We start from the raw sequence: 19,480 nt of genomic DNA on the forward strand, positions 1-19,480 counted from the left end.
GAAACATATAAATGTGATACATGTAATCAATCATTCAGTGATAAAAGATATTATAAAGAACATTTAAAATCTCATAGTCATATTAGAAATAAGAATAATGATATTTTAGGTGAGGATTATTTTGATGAAGATAACGATAAGAAACATAAGACAATTAAAAGAATAAGAAATAAATTAAACAATAAAAGACCATACATGGAAGATGTAAGAAATTATATTAATTCGTTAGATAATAAAAAAAGATATACAGATAACCGAAGCATTTAAAAGTGATATTGGTCCAGCTGCTATTAAGTTTAAATTTCATAAAGGAAAAACATTAGAAGAAAATAAAAAACATTTAGAAAATATGAAAAATATAAAAAATAATAACTGATGTTGAATATCCTAAAATTAGTATATCTTCTAAAGTAAAGTTTATAAAATCTGAAGATAAACCAATATATAATATAAATTCTCATTCACAACATGTTATATCTAAACAACATATAGATGATAAATTAGATAAATGTTATAATGAAGTAAAAACTAAAATAGAAGAGAAATATTTTGAAGGATCAGGTTTAATATTTGATGAAATAATAATCATGACTTTACATGTTTATAACACAAAATATAATAAGTTAACTAAATCAAAACCAATTGATGAAAATAATGTATCATATTATAAAGAACCAGATATTGAAGCATCGAGTTATATTAAACTACCATTTAAAACTAATGCTGTAATAAATGTACAAAATTTTGATTATAAATGTTTTCTATGGACAATTATAAGTTGCTTACATCCAACAGAAGATATTACACATAGTTTTAGAGTAACACATTATAAACAATTTGATAATTATTATAAGATAGATAAGTATCCTGTTAGAATTAAAAATATCCCAAAAATAGAAAGAGATAATAATTTAAGAATAAATGTATTTGATTTAATCAAATAGCCAGATACAAAAGGTAACAATATAAAACATTATACATTAGAACCTTTATACCTATCAAAAGATTATGATTTTAATGATGTTATAGATATATTATATTATGAAAATCATTATATGTGGATTAAACAAATCGATTTATTTTTTAAATCAGAAAATGATCACCATAAAATATATCTATGTAGAAAATGTTTACATAGATTCAGTAATGAAAGTACATTATTAAATCATAAACAATTATGTGATAATCATGATTATTGTAAATTAGTTTTACCAAATGAAAAAGATAAAATATTAGAATTCAAAAAATATGATTACAAAAATAAAGTACCATTTGTAATATATGGAGATTTTGAATCATTAAATAAAGAATTAACTGATCAAGATAGAAAAGAAATATATTATAAAAGAAAGAAATTAAATTCTAATGAAATTGATTTTTCAGATGAACCACCAAAAACAAATACTATTAAAAAGATTCATCAATCAGCTGCAGCTTTCGGGTTATATATTAAATCTGATTATCCAGAACTAATTGAAAGTGAATATTATGATTATAGAAATGAAAATGTTATCAATCATTTTTGTGACTTATTAATTGAATATGAAATAAAATTTAATGAAAAGTTAAATGAAAATATAGAAATTATAATGACAGAAGAAGATAAAGAAGCATTTGAGTTTGCAGATAAATGTTATTATTGTGAAAAGATATTTAATTATAAAGATAAAAAAGTAAGAGACCATGATCATTTGAATGGAAAGTTTAGAGGCGCTGCACATGAGAATTGTAACTTACAAGCTAAGAAAATTAACTTTGTACCAGTTATATTTCATAATCTATCAGGATATGATGCACATTTATTTATCAAACAGTTATGCCATAAAATAGAAGAAATTAATAATGAAATAGAAAGATTAAATTCAAATAGATCAAAAGATAAAATACAAACTTATAAATTTAAAATGTTAGCTAGAACATCTGAGAATTATATATCATTCCAATTTGGGTGTCTAAGATTTATAGATTCATATAGATTTTTAAATAGTTCATTAGATAATTTATCAAAATCATTAGTTGATGATGAATTAAGAATATTAAAGCAACATTACCCAAATAATGATGATTTTCAATTAATGAGATATAAAGGCGCAATTCCATATTCTTTCTATAAAAATCATAATGATTTTAACATAACTGAATTATTGAAAGAACAATTCTATGATGAATTAAAAAATGAATATGTTAAAGATGAAGTCTATAATAGAACATTGAATATTTGTAATCATTTCAAAATAGAAAATCATGGACAATTAGTAGATTTATATTTAAAATCAGATGTATTATTATTATCGGATATATTCGAAAGGTTTAGAGATGTAAACTTAAAATATTTCAATATTGATCCTTGTCATCGTTATTCTAGTCCAGGTTTAACATGGGATTGTGGATTAAAATTTACAGATATAAAACTGGATTTGTTAACAAATATAGATCAATTATTATTATTTGAAAAGTCTATAAGAGGAGGAGTTTCAGGTGTATTAGGCGATAGATATTTCAATGTAAATGATAACCCTGGATATGAGTTATTATATATAGATGCAAATAATTTGTATGGTTGGGCAATGATGGAACCACAACCTTATGGAGTATTTGAAATAAGTGAAGTTTAACAACATGAAAATAATGATAAATTTGATCGGAAGAAAAGAATCCTAGATATTGCAGATGATTCAGATACTGGTTACTTTTTTGTTGTAGATTTAGAATATCCTGAACATATTAAATTTAAATCTAGAAATCTAGCATACTGTCCAGAACATAAAACTGTAACTCATGAAGAACTATCAAATTATCAAAAAAGAATTAAACCCGAAAATAATATTCATGCAGAAAAGTTAATGGTAACTCAGGAAGATAAATATAATTATGTAGTACATTATAGAATGTTGAAGTTTTATTTGAATCAAGGAATGATCCTAAAAAAAGTACATAGATATATTTCATTTAGTCAATCTAAGTGGTTAGAAAAATATATAGACTTTAACACCAAACAGAGAACTGAAGCTAAAACTGATTTGAGAAAGATTTCTTCAAGTTAATGAACAATGCATTCTATGGTAAGACTTGTGAAAATATTAGAAATAGAAATGATATTGAGTTAGTTAGTAATGGTAAAAGGATAAGGCATTTACAAACATATCCTAAATTTATTGGTAAAAGAATATTTGATGAAAATTTAGCTGCAGTTAAGATGAGAAGAACATCAATGAAATTTAATAAACCAATTTATGTTGGTGCTTCAGTTTTAGAAATATCAAAGCTATTGATGTATGAATTCTATTATAATGTATTACAACCTCATTTTGGAGAAAAGCATATAGAAATCTTATATTTTGATACCGACAGTTACATATTAAAGATAAAAACTAATCACATAACAGATGATTTAAAAACATTAAAACATCATTTTGATTTCAGTAATTATCCTAAAAATCATGAATTGTTTAGCAATGATAATAAAAAAGTTCCAGGGAAGTTTAAGGATGAATTAGGTGGTGAAGAAATGATTGAATTCATTGGTATTAGATCTAAAATGTATTCATATAAAACTAAAGAACATGAAGCCAAAAAGTTAAAAGGAATAACCAAAAGTGTAGTAGAAAAGAATATTCATTTCAGAGATTACATCAATTATATATTCAATGAAGAAGTTAGAAAACATAAGATGAGATGTTTAAGATCTGAAGATCATGAAATGTTTATTGAAGAGATAGAGAAGATAAGGTTGAATCCATTTGATGATAAAAGATATATTCTGGATGATGGAATTCATACAGTTGCTTATGGTTGTAATTTAGATGAATACTTAAAATTTAAAAGAGAAGAAACAAAAGAGAACGAGATTATGAACAGGATTCTAACGTGTTAATCAGATTTTAATAAAAAATATGTATTATAAATGGAGAGTAAACAAGCACACAGTGAGAACAACAAAGTATTTCTAGATAGAATAAAAGATACTTCAAATGTCAAATCAGTAGATTATAAATTTAAGTTAAAAAAAATTAACAATCCATAAGAAATATCTAATTACAAATATTGATACAGTTACTAACAAATATGGAGATAAATTAGTTATACACTTAGAATATGAAGGATTAAAAGGAAATACATATAAATTCAGAACATATTTACCAGATAGATTTCATAGATTACCAAGTGAAGATTTAGAAGAATTATGTTCAGGAGATTTCTATTTCATATACAAAGGTAAGAACGAAAAAGGGAACCATGAAATAGATTTCGAATGAGAAAATATGTAAAATAAATGAATACAGAATATTTGTTGATTCTAGAAGACTTACAAATTATAAATCACATAATTTACTAGTACAATTAGATAGAGAATTCAAGAATTGTGTTGATTTAAAATTAGTAAATATAAGTTTATGTAATTCTTTTTATAATATATCGGATAAAACTTTTGAACATAGAGGGTTTATGATTTATATGAGAAATAAAGATAAATGGTTTCATATATTTTTTTTTTAAACCAGGATTATATAATCTAGAATCATTAGCGCAGGAAATTAATAGAAGAGCCCGGTTGAAAATCGGGGGCACTTCTGTATTTGAAATTAAATTTAATAAAATTGATAGTACTAATAAAATGAGAATAAAGATATCTAATGAACAACATAAATTTATGGTAAACAAACCACTGGCTAAAATGTTAGGAATTAAACCGCTTACAGTTACTGGAAACGCAGAAGGCATCTCAAATATAATACCTTTTACACACTTTTATATTTATTGCAATTTAATCGATCCTACAAAAACTTTCGAAGCAACTAAAGAAACAATTTGTAGTTCTAGTATACTAAATATTTTACCGCTAGAAAAGGTTAAACAATTTGGAACTCAAATAAATTATAATTTAGCTGAATGTGATTTTAAACCTTGTATTCCTCAATTTAATAATTTTAAATTAGAAATAAGAAATCATAATGGATATTTAATTGATTTAAATAACTTTCCTGTAATTTATGAATTAGTTATAAGATGTAACATTATATAATTGAATAATTATATCAATGAATATAACTGTTGGGCCGAGTATATGTTTTGGGTTTGATTTTAAACGTGAGAAAGAAATGAAATTTAACATTACTGATTTGCTTAAAGATATAGTAGCGTCGTACAATAAATCGTTTCATCGTAGTATAAAAATGGCTCCAAACGATGTCAACGAGTTAAACGCGTACAAAGTTTTCAAGAATCTATACGGTACAATCCGTAGTAAAAAACGCGTGAAATTTAAGTTTCGCGTTGGCGACACTGTGCGAATAAGCGAACTCAAAGGCCAATTTCAAAAAGGCTATTTACCCGGGTGGAGTACCGAGTTGTTTACCGTTACGAAAAGAATTATGCGTGAGCCACCTGTATACAAGTAATTGTAAATGTGGGGTTTCATACCAGAGGACGAGACACCACTCATCACCACAAGTAATTATTTTTCCTAATAAATGGGAGAGAATGAACACCAGCCAGAAAATAATAATGTTAATAAAAATCAATATTATTGTCAATATTGTAAAAAATACGTCGATACATCTAATAAAACACGACATGAAAAAACTGCAAATCATATAAAAAATGTAATAGATTTTGAAACTCCAGAAAATTCCAATGAAAGAAAAGAAAGATTAGAAAATATGAATGTGGATGAAATAAAATGTGAAGTTTGTAATGAATTTATAGTAAAAAGGAATTATAATAGACATCTCGAATCACAAAAACATTATAAAAATTTAAATAAAAATGTTTTAGGATCAGAATATTTTGATAATAAACCTCAACAAGTAAAAAAATCAACTTCAAAGACTAAATCCATTTCAAATAAACCTTACATGGAAAATGTTAGAAATTATATTGATTCGCTAGAAATAACGATACAATTGAAATTTTAGAAACATTACATAGTAAAATTGGTCCTGCAGCTATTATATTTTGATTTTTTAAAGGTACTACAATAGAAGATTATAGTAAATTTAATGAAATAATAGAAAAAATACTAGATTTGATAGCAGATGTTGAATATCCAAAAATTAGTATCTCTGGGAAAGTAAGTTTTATAAAGTCAGAAGAAAAAATGGATTATAATATTCAAACACTCTCTGAAGAAATAATTTCAAAAACACAAATAAAAGAGAAGTTAGAAAAAATATTTTATGAATTTAAACGTCATATTGAAGAAAGATATTTTGAGGGTTCTGGCTTAACATTGAATGAAATTATATATTTAGATTTAAATGTTTATAATACAAAAAGGAATAAAACATCAAAAAGTAATAAAATGTTTAAAAATGATTCAAACTTTACAACAGAAAAGGATATTAAAGCATCATCTTATATTAAATTACCATTTACAACAAAAGCAGTAATAAATGTTCAAAATGAAGATAATAAATGTTTTCTATGGTCAATTATTAGTTGTTTACACCCAACAGAAGATATGACGCATAGTTTTAGAATAACAAATTACCGGAAATATGAAACATTATATAAAATTGATCAATATCCAGTAACTATAAAAATGATTCCTAAAATAGAAAAAGTTAATAATTTAAAAATAAATGTATTCGAATTAATGCAATTACCAAAGACAAAAGGTGAAAATATTAAAGATTATACATTGGAAGCTTTATATTAACAGAATATTATGATGATGAAAATGCTATAGATTTGTTATATTACAAAAAAGATGAAAATGAACATTATATGTGGTTAAAACAAATTGATTTATTCTTTAGAACAACAGAAAGTGATCATCATCGTAAAATTTATCTATGTAGAAAATGTTTATCTAAATTTATGACTGAGAATGCGTTACTAAAACATAAAGAATTATGTGATAATAAAGATTTTTGTAAATTAATAATGCCAACAAAAAAAGATTGTAAGTTGAAATTTACTAATCATAAATTTAAGAATATTGTTCCATTTGTAATTTATGGGGATTTTGAATCATTGAATAAAGAATTAACCGATCAAGATAGAAAAGAAATATATAATAAAAAGCAATTATTAAAATCAATGGATAAAGGAAGTGAATTAAATGAAGATATAATTCAAGACCCACCAATTATAAATACAATTAAAAAAGTTCATCAAAGAGCTGCTGCTTATGGAATTTACATAAAATCAAATTATCCTGAATTATATGAAAGTCAATATATTTCTTTTAGAGGTGAAAATGTAGTTAATGATTTTTGTGACAAAATGATTGAATTAGAAAGTGATTTTGCAAAATTATTAAACAAAAATAAAAGAATAGTTATGACAAAAGAAGATGAAATTGATTTTAATTATGCAACTCATTGTTGTTATTGTGAAAAACGTTTTTATTCATTTGATAAAAAAGTTAGAGATCATGATCATTTAAATTCAAAATATCGTGGAGCTGCTCATGAAGATTGCAATTTACAAGCTAAGAAAGTTAATTTCGTACCAATATTATTTCATAATTTATCAGGATATGATACCCATCTATTTATAAAACAATTATCGGGAAAATTGGGTGCAATTAATCAAGAAATAGAAGAATATAATGCTATGAATGAAGCAAATGTAAGAAAATATGATTTTAAACTATTAGCTAAAACATCTGAAAATTATATTTCATTTCAATTTGGTTGCATTAGATTTTTAGATTCTTATAGATTTCTAGCAAGTTCATTAGATAATTTATCAAAAAGTTTAGTTGATAATGATTTTGTTATAATTCGATATTATTATCCAAATGAACAAGATTTTAAATTATTGAGATATAAAGGCGCAATTCCTTATTCATTTTATAAAACACACAATGATTTTAATGTAACAGAATTATTAAAAGATCAATTTTATGATCAATTAAAAGAGGAGTATGTGAAAGACGAAGTTTTTAATAGAACATTAAATATTTGGAACCATTTTAAGATGAAAAATCATGGTGAATTAGTTGATTTATATTTAAAATCAGATGTTATGATATTGGCTGACATATTTGAAAAATTTAGAGAAGTTAATTTGAATCATTTTAATGTTGATCCTTGTTATTGCTACTCTAGTCCTGGTTTAACCTGGCAATGTGGTTTAAAATATACAAATGTAGAATTAGATTTATTAAAAGAACCAGACATGGTTTTATTATTTGAAAAATCAATTAGAGGTGGAATTAGTGGTGTTATGGGAGATAGGTATTTTAAAGCAAATGATGAATATAAATTATTATATATTGACGCCAATAATTTATATGGTTGGGCAATGATGCAACCTCAACCATATAAAAATTTTATATAAACAGAAGTTGAAAATGGTGATAAAACTGATTGGGAAAGCGCAATTGCGAGTTTAAAAGATGAAGCACCAATTGGTTATTTCTTTGTAGTTGATTTAGAATATCCTGAAAATATAAAGTTTAAAACAAGAAACTTACCTTATTGCCCAGAACATTTAACTGTAGATGATAGTTATTTAAGTGAATACCAGAAGAAAATAAAACCGAATGATCATGTTTTTACAGAAAAATTAATACTTACTCAAAATAATAAATACAATTATATTGTTCATTATAGAATGTTAAAATTTTATCTAAAACAAGGAATGAAATTAAAGAAAGTACATAGATATATTGAATTTAATCAATCGAAGTGGTTAGAAAAATATATAGATTTCAATACTCAACAGAGAACCATATCAAAAACAGATTTTGAAAAAGATTTCTTCAAATTAATGAATAATAGTTTTTATGGTAAAACATGTGAAAATATTAGAAATAGAAATGATATTGAATTAGTGAATAATTCTGAAAGATTAAGACATTTACAATCAAGTCCTAGCCATTTAGGAAATAAAAGATTTGAAGATTATTTAACAGCAGTTAAATTAAAAAGGACGTCAATGAAATTTAATAAACCTATATTTATTGGTTCGACTGTTTTAGAAGTATCAAAATTATTAATGTATGATTTTTATTATAATGTTTTACAACCACTTTTTGGGGAAAAGCATATTGAAATATTATATTTTGATTCTGTAACAGCTGACACCCCAATATTATTAAAATGTAATGATAAAATATTGATAAGAAGAATTTCAGAAATAATTCCAAAACAAAATGAATGTTATATTTCATATGGAGAAAAAGAATTAATGCAAATAAATGGTTTAATGGATGTTTGGACAAGTAATGGATGGAAAAAATTAAAGAATATTATTAGACATAAAACAAATAAGAAAATCTATAGAGTTAGAACTAAATTAGGATTTGTAGATGTTACAGAAGATCATAGTTTAATTAAACGAAATGGCGATGAAATAAAACCAACTGATATAAAAATTGGAGATGAATTATTACATAAAAGATTTTTCCAAAGAATGAATCATATGTCATTTGATGAAATTATTGATAATATTTATAATATAGAACCCGAAACATTAGAAGAAAAAGAATATTTTATCAAAGGATTTTTCATGGGTGATGGTTCAGCAGGTGTGTATAATTATGTTAATCGCACTCAATATCGTTGGTATTTATGCAATCAAGATTTGAAATTGTTAGAAAGAATAAAGAAATTCTGCGAAGAAGTTTATTCACATAAAACATTTAGAATCATGGATCATATGAAATCATCCGCGGTTTATAGAATATTTGTAGATAATCCTAAAGATTTTGCTACAAAATATAATGATGAATTCTATATTCATGCAATAGTGAAAAGTAATACTTCAACTAAAGAAAAGATAGTTCCAGATTATGTATTAAGTGCAAAAAATAATTTAAGAAAATGGTTCTTCATTGGATTCTATGCAGCAGATGGTTCAAAAAGTTTCAAAACAATATCTTTAGCTCAAAAAGGAAAAGTTGCTATATCAGGATTGAATATATTATGCAGTTCATTAGGATTTAATATGAATATAGAATTAATTAAATCTAAACCAAATTGTTTTAATTTAAGGCATGTAGAAAAAGAATTAACAGAAGAAGTTAAAGATTTATTTGAAATATATAACCCAACTGACTATGTTTATGATTTATCAACAGATGATGGAACATTCAATTCTGGGTTCCCATTAATCCAAAAAAATACTGACAGTTACATACTAAAAATCAAGACAAATGATATAACAAAAGACTTAAAAACATTAAAACATTATTTTGATTTTAGCAATTATCCCAAAGATCATGAATTGTTTAGCAATGATAATAAAAAGATTCCTGGTAAATTTAAAGATGAATTAGGGGGTGTTGAAATGATTGAATTTGTTGGGATAAGAAGTAAAATGTATAGTTACAGAACAAAAGATCATGAAGCTAAAAAGTTAAAAGGAATAACAAAACATGTGGTTGATAAACATATAGAATTTCAAGATTATATAAAGTGTTTATATAAATCAATTGTAATGAAACACAAAATGAATTGTTTAAGATCAGAAGATCATGAGATGTACATTAATGAAGTTGAAAAAACTAGTTTAAATCCATTTGATGATAAAAGGCATATTTTAGATGATGGTATAAAAACATTACCTTATGGTCATTAAAACATAAAATCAATATCATCATACTCGAAATCACTATTGGCTTCTTCATTTTCATTTAATTGTTCAGGTTCTTCTTCCATTTCATTTTCTCATTTAAATAAAGTTCTATCTTGTTCCACATTTCATCTCGCTCTCTTTGTTTCTTTTTGTTTGTTAATTCATCAAATGGAATTATAATATCTAGGTTTAAATAATTTACAATCTTATTTAAAAAGAATTCATAATTTATTGAATCTGTTATTCTATTTTCCAAATGATACATTAATATTTGTTTGAATATTTTTTTTATATTTTCCATATCTTCTGTTAATTTAGGTTTTTCATAATAATCGTTAAATAATAAATATAAATACATTTTCTTTTGTTTTGTGTTAAATGTTGGCGGAATAATTGTTTTTATAATATCTTTTTTAGTTATTTCACCATTTTTATTTTCTATTATTTTCATTTTTTCAAGCCATTGCATATATTCTGGTGTATGATCTTCCATAGAAAATATTTTAAAAATTTCATCTAGATAATTTAATTTTGGATCTATGAGAAAATCTCTAGTTTTTTCTTCACCCAATAAATTCTTTTGCCATCCACATTCATTTCAAAATAACACAGTACCTTCTTGTCTTAAGGTCTCATAAATACATTGTGGGCATTTTTGTTTATAATTTATTAGTAATAGATCTTCATTAAGCTCTTGGTATTTTCTTACGTTTTCTTTATGTTTTATTGTTCTATTATGTACATTTGAATTACTTGTTGTAATAATCAATTTACAATATTTACAATAATATGTTTTTCTTGTTAATTCATTATATTGTTTTTCTAACTTTTCAACTGTTTCTTTATTATCTGGTAACGTTTTCTCATATTTTATTTTTTCTAATAAATTATTTTTTCTTTCATTAAATTCAGTTTCAAATTTATTAGAAATTTTATCTATATGTACTTTACGAAATTGATGATTCTCCCAATCTTCTATATTTTCAGGGTTATATTTTATTCGACAAGGCTCACAGAAATGATCTTTTATATTATCCTTATCATAGAATAAGAAAGGTCTTTTCCAAATAACTTCAGGTTCAACTTCGGCAGAATTACTATTACTTTCATTACTATCAACATTAGCCGTTGCGCCATTAATTCTACACTTCTCTGAATGTTTTTTAACATAATTTCTTGAGAATAATTTATTACATTTTGGGCAGTTTAGTTTAGGGGGTTTATAATTTTCATCATGTTTTTTCATATGTCGAGCCATATTACTTTTTCTTAGAAGTTCACCACAAATTTCGCATGCTATCTTCTCATCCATTTATTAAGGAAAAATTTTATTAAAATTAATTTTTAGTGATGAGCGGTAATTTTTTATGTTATAGATAATGGTAGAATTAAAAGAATACAGAATATTTGTTGATTCTAGAAAACTTACAAATTATAAATCACATAATTTACTAGTACAATTAGATAGAGAATTTAAGAATTGTGTAGATTTAAAATTAGTTAATATAAGTTTATGTAACTCATTTTACAATATATCGGATAAAAGTCTAGAACATTTAATTTTTTCAATCTTTTACAAAAAAAGGAATAAATGGTTTTTTTTATATTTAAAACCAGGATTATATAATTTAGATACATTAGCACAAGAAATTAATAGAAAAGCTCGAGCTAAATTAGGAAGTGATTCCGGATTTAGTATTAGAATTTTAAAAAGTGATAGTGCTAATAAAATAAAGATTAGGTTAGCTAATGACGAACAATTTAAATTTACAGTAAGAAAACCTTTAGGTAAACTGTTAGGAATTAACCCAGATATTGTTACAGCATACGCAGAAGGTAGATCAAACTTAATACCTTTTACACATTTTTATATTTATTGCAATTTGATTAACCCAACAAAAACATTTGAAGCAACTAAAGATACAATTTGTAATTCTGGTTTATTAAATATTTTACCATTAAAAAATGTCAAACAATTTGGAACTCAAATAAATTATAATTTAACTGAATGTGATTTCAAACCTTGTATTCCACATTTCAATAATTTTAAATTAGAAATAAGAAATCATAATGGTTATTTAATTGATTTGAATAACTTTCCTGTAATTTATGAATTAGTTATAAGATGTAAAGAGTAATTTTTTTGATATATAAATGAATATAACTGTTGGACCGAGTATATGTTTTGGGTTTGATTTTAAATGTGAGAAAGAAATGAAATTTAATATGAATGATGTAATTACACATATCAAAAATATTGCATTTTCTAATGAAACAACATTTGAGTATAAAACAACAATAGATAAAGAAACTTTAAATGTAGAAAAGATTACTAATTTAATTAGAGAATCTTTAAGATTTTATGAATTAGATGAAGATTTTATCATAGATGATATCAAAAACATATTATCCAAAATATATGATAATCATAAAAGTAGTAATGAAATAAATGTTGAATTAATCATAAATAAGATAACTAAATATTTTGATGATAGTAATTTTTTTGATAAATAAATGAGTGATAATAAGTGGATAATAACTGGATTATTTAATGGAGCATTACTATCAGTTGGAACTGTTGGTTATTCAATGGTATTAAAAAAAGTATTCAAAATGGGAAGTGTTAATGTTGATAGATTTGATATAAATGATATTTTGAAATTAACATTAGCAGTTACTTTATCTAATTTAACTATTGATTATTTGGAAAAACAAAAATATATTCCTCCCATATAAATGCATAATTTTTTTGCTAAATAAATGGCTTCTGCAATTATAACTATTATAGGATCGGCAATTGTTAACGCTTTAGCATTTACTGGTGGTGGTTATTTATTTAAACATATTGATAAAAATAGTTCATTAGGAGAACAAAGAAGACTTAACTTAGCGTTAGAGAAATATAATAAAGCTGCAGAAGAATAAAGAGAAAAGAGGCAAAACTATATGGATTATATTAACAAAGAATTATATGATCAGAAGATTTCACATAGAGATTTTCAATCAGTTGATGATGCAATGAGTTTATATAACGCGGTAACCAATAAAGAAAAATTACATCTATACAAACCTAAATTATCAGATTATTATACCCCGAGTAAAGAACAACAGAAATATGAAATAATATGGATTTTAGGTGGAACTGTTATTGTTATATTTGTAGCATATAAATTTACTAATTAGTAATTTTTTTTGCTAAATATATGGAAGATAAAGTTGATAATATTGATATTATTCCTCATGATATAAATAAAACTAAATTAAAAATATACTTAGAAAAACAAATATTAGAATTTGAAAGTGACTTAAAAGTTAAAAAGAAAAAATATCTAAAAGTAAAATTATATATTATTTGATTATAAGTGGTTCGGTTACAATTAGTTCTGTAATAACATTTCTAGCAATATTCAGTCCATTAACACCTTTAGCTATATCAATTGGTGTGTTAGGATTAAGTTCAAGTGTTTTAACCGGTATAAGTTCAAAATTAAATATAAAAAGTAATAAAGAAAAAATTAAAACTAATATAAAAGAAATTAATAAATTAAAGAATACACTAGATTATATAATAAGTTTAAATGGCCATATAACAGTTGAAGAACAAGATAAATTATTAAAAGAATTAATAAATTATTAATTTTTTAATTATATAAATGGTAGATAGTTTTCCAAAAGCTTTCCAATATAATAAATCAATTAAATATAATATTCCAGCAATAGATTTTAATAAAGATATAATATATAGAAATGAAGTTTTAGATTCATTAACTAATTTAGAAATTTATGTTACTGAAACTAATAATTTTAATGCAAAGATGGAAAATATATTTCATGTATATTTAATTAATTTTAAAAAATTGAAAGATGAAAAACAATGGTTATTAAAATCTAATATGAAGTATTGGCAGAATCAATTAAATTTTGCTGTTTATTGTGCAACACCAGGATGTGGAATTAGTTGGAATGATCATTTGAATAATTCTAAATATAAACTAATTCAGAGTTTATTTAGATTTCATACATACTTTCAAATTAGAATAATATTAAATGAATTAGAGTGCGCTTTACCAGGTTTAAGATATTTTAAAGAATTAGATAATAACATTAATTTATCAAAGTTTTATAAAATTTGTAATGAATTTAATATAGATATAAATAATTCTGATTTTAGAACAAAAATTGGAACAATAAGATCACTTCCTTGCCCTAAAAAGATTGCAGAATATTGTGCACTTCCCATACCATCTAATAGTTTTTATAATATCTATAATAATAAATTAGGTTATGGTAAAATAGAAACTAAGGATTTAGAAACATTAAATTTCAATAAATTACCGAAATTTTATGATAATTCAAAACAAGAAAACAATAATGGTTGGGTTTATTTTATTTTAGAAAATAATGAAGGTTTTACAAAATCAGGTATACAAAGAATAAATCAATCTATTAGAACTTATTTGATATGTATTTTAGGTGCGCAAGTTGAAACAAGATCCCCAATAGTTGGAAATTTAAATACATCATTTGATACACAGAAACAATTCAAAGTATTATTTGAAGATTCCATACATAATGATAAAAATAGATCGATTCCAGAAAACATTGTAAGATATCAAAATTATTTAGATAAATCACATATTAGATTAAATTATTGTATAGGCCCTAATCTATTAATTATTTCTTATGATTTAGTATTAAAGATGGGAAACATAATTGGTTATAATAATCTAATTAAAACTGCAACAATAAATAATTCATTTGGATTGAATGATATAAATAAAAAGATTATTACTGCTCCAAAATTAATGGAAGGCGAAAAAAATAAAAAACACATTCAAATAACAGAAACTAAAACTAAGAATATTAAATTAAATAATGATTCTAAAATAAAAGATTACAATACATCAGAAAATATTAAAACTGATAATATTCAACATTTTATAATTAAACTAAATGATGATAATAAATTACATGAAAATACTAAATTAGCTTTAACTTGTATAGGAATTGTTATAGGAGGAATATTATATTTTAAATTTTAATTTTTTTATTATATAAATGGATGTAGAAGGTGGAGAAGATATTGGAATGGATCCTTTTGATGAACCTGGTATAACTGATGAACAACCACCTGATTTTGATGAAACAAGTTTTAATGATGGTAATGAGCCAGAATATAATAATAATTTGAATATGCCTGATTATATTAAAAATGCAGAATCACAATTAAATCCTGAAAATTTAGACCCATATTTAGTAAAAGAAGAATTAAATAATTTAAACAAAATAGCTAAATTAGAAGATATAATTAAAAAATCTAAACTTAACATAAATGATGAAGACGTTGGACCTTTAGTAGATAAATTAAGATTTTTAGATAATGGTAAATGGTATTATCATTTGAAAGGTGATTATTATATTGATATCACTTATAAACGTGAAAAGAAAATATTATCAGAATCAACTTTAGAAAAATTAGAACCAGATAGAATTAAAAGAATAAGTAATAGTAATGAAATAACTGATGTTACACAAAAAGAAAGAGATGATAATATAGACGTATTTAAACAAAGAATTAATGAATTATTTGAAATAATCAAAAAGAAATCAGAAACAGAAACAACATCTGAACAGAATATAACTTCCAAAACTAGTAAACTTAAATCAAATAAAGTTTCAATTGAAAAACTTTTACCGAATGGATTAATTGATGCAACAGATCAACAATTAGAAGATTTAAATATATTTTCTGATGAAGCAATTAGAGAAATTATTAGTATAAGAAATGAAGCTGATAAAATTGCACATAATAAAAGTATAAGAGATCAAAAAATTATGTATTTGGAAAAAGAATTAACTAATGCAAATAAAGAAATAGAACAATTAAAGTCTGATTTAGATCATCAAGTAATTGATGAAATAGAATATAGGCAAAAAGAATTACGCTTAGAAAAAGAAAAAGATGATTTAGAATATAACATAGAATTACAAAAAGAAGAAATTAAATCATTATTAAAATCATATGATTATAATATAAATAGATTAAAAGATGTTTTTAAAAGATATCTAATAAAACCAGATTCTAAAATATCATTGAAAGATAGAATAAAATTATTATTTAAGTTTGAAGGAATAACAATTCTTTCAATTCTAACAGCTGTAACTATGTTATTTACAACAATTGGTTTAGCTATATCAAATGCTTTGAAATCTACTCCTACTCCAAATAAAACAGATAAACCCCCAGATAATAATTCTATACAAGATAAAGTTAAGGATGGTTTAAAGAAATTAGCAAAATATTTATGGGAACTATCTAAAAAATCTGCTGCAGCATTGCCAGGAGTTATTGCATCAATTGTTGGTTTTATATTGAAATCTGCTGGGAATATTCTTAACTTTGCTGCTGAACATATTATTTTATTTTTAATTACAGTTGTAAGTGCTATTATTTTTGGGTTAGTAAATATGATATCAAAAAGATATCAAGAAAAAATAATAAAAAATAAATAATTAATTTTTTTGTTTAATAAATGAGTGGGAGTTATATAAGTCCTTCTAAGATTTCTAGAATATCTAATGCTATTAAAGCAGAAAGATCACATCGTATAATTACTCATAACCCTTCAAATATTAATCCCGATGAAACTTTATATGTTAGAATTCCTAGATTAACACAAAATACTTTTTACGTTCCAAATAGTATTTATTTATCAGCCGATATAAAAGTAACTGGCCATGATAACAATTATGTTATTGATAATGTTGGAAGATATTTGATTAAAAAATTAACTATAAAGATTGGTCCAGAAACAGTTTTCTCATTAGATGATTATAATTTATTCATGCATTATAAAGATTTATGGTTAACTAAAGAAAATAGAAATAATTTGATATTTCAGGGTATTCAATCGGAAAACCATAATAAATTAAGATCAGGAGCTAATGACGCAATAGTAACTCGTGCCACAGATAATTTGATTAAAAAGATTTATGGAAGCAAATATAAAATTCCATTAGATTTTGAATTGATAAATAATAATGCACCTTTATATAAATACGCAATTCAAGAAGATATTATATTTGAGATAACATTTGCTCCTGTAAATGAAATTGTATTATCTAGCGTTGTTAAAGATATGGGTTATAAATTATCGAATATATGTTTAGAATATAACACAGTAAATAATGAAAATATTGCTAGCACAATTCAAACTCAATACAATCAAGGATTTTCATTATTATATGATTATATTGATAAATTTAAAACCATAACTATTAATGCAAATGATGAAATAATTAATGAGAATATTAACTTCCCAAGAAGATCTATTAAAGGTATATTAATATTTTTTACCATTGCAACATATTCTAATGGTGCAATAAAGGTAGATAATTATTATAATCCTGAAATAACAAAAGTAGAAATAACTATCGAAGGAATAGCAAATAAAATATTTTGCCAAGGAATGAGAATGATAGATCAGTGGCCAGAAATTAGAAAACATTTTATGAATGAAAAAGTAAAATCATTTGAAAATTGTAATATTAATCAAATTCATTATTATACCGGCAATAAATATGCATTATGGTTAGATTTTAGAACAACAGAGGATAATGCACATTTATATTATATCTGACGCGCAATTAAATATTGTAAATTCACAATTAGATAGTATTCAATATTAGAAATATAAAGTTAAAATTAAGGATATATAAATGGGCGGTAAAAAAACTCCTAATACTAAAGAACAATATTTAAGAAATTCATATTACAACCCTGAGAGTTCAGTTGCTTATTCTTCTACTAAAAATATATGGCGTCAAGTAAAACAAGATAAATTAGATAAGATAATCCCACAAAATTTAGTTAAATATAAAGATATAAATGAATTTATGTTAGAACAACCAACATATACAACACATAAAAAACTTATCATTCTTCTATTGGAATGAAACCTATTGATGCTAGAAAACCTGAAAATGCTGAAATTGTTTGGAATAATTTATATGGAGCATTTCTTGTAGATGATTTTGGTGAACCTAAATTTAAAGTTGGTCAAAATGTTAGAATTTCTAAGTATAAAAAGATATTTGATAAAGGATACGATCGAAATTTTACTAGAGAAATATATAAAATAAAAAAGGTAATAACAACAAAACCATATGTCTATAAATTAGAAGATTTAGATGGTGAAGAAGTTGATGGCTACTTTTACGAAGAAGAATTAAGTTTAACTACTGAAAATCTAGAACAAGAATATAAAATTGAAAAAGTATTAAAAACAAAAACTATTAAAAGAAAAAAATATTCTTTAGTAAAATGGGTTGGATGGCCAGATAAATTCAATGAATGGATATTATCAAGTAAAATTAAAAATATATTAATGAATAAAGAATTATTTATATTTGAGCCTCATAATATGTTAATATCTGGCGTAACAAATTGTGGAAAAACTTATTTTATATTAAATTTATTAGAAACTGTTTATGAAAACTATTTTGATAATATAGTATTATTTTGCCCAACGTATGAATTTAATCAAACTTATGATAGAAATATTACTAGAAATAATAAATTTATTATATTAGATCCTAAAACAGTAAACGAAAATTTAAATAATTGTATTAAAATAGCAATTGATATTTATAAAGGATCAAATACATTATTTACCATACATGATTGCGCTAATCTACATGATTCAAAAGTTAGAGAAAGTGAGTTATGTTATTTAGCTTTCTCCGGGAGACATTTCGGGATAACAACTTGGGTTTTAAATCAAAAATATAATTCAATTGTTAAAGACTTTAGAGAAAACATTAGATTTCTAGTTTTATTTTATAACAAAGATAGAAAATCGATGAAAAATGCACTTGAGGAAAATGATATTATTCCACATGATTTACATAATGAATATATGGATAAGTTGAAAAATATTAAAAGATCAAA

This window comes from Tubulanus polymorphus, chromosome 1 (assembly GCF_964204645.1).
Source record: "Tubulanus polymorphus chromosome 1, tnTubPoly1.2, whole genome shotgun sequence".
Lineage (NCBI taxonomy): Eukaryota > Metazoa > Nemertea > Palaeonemertea > Tubulaniformes > Tubulanidae > Tubulanus > Tubulanus polymorphus.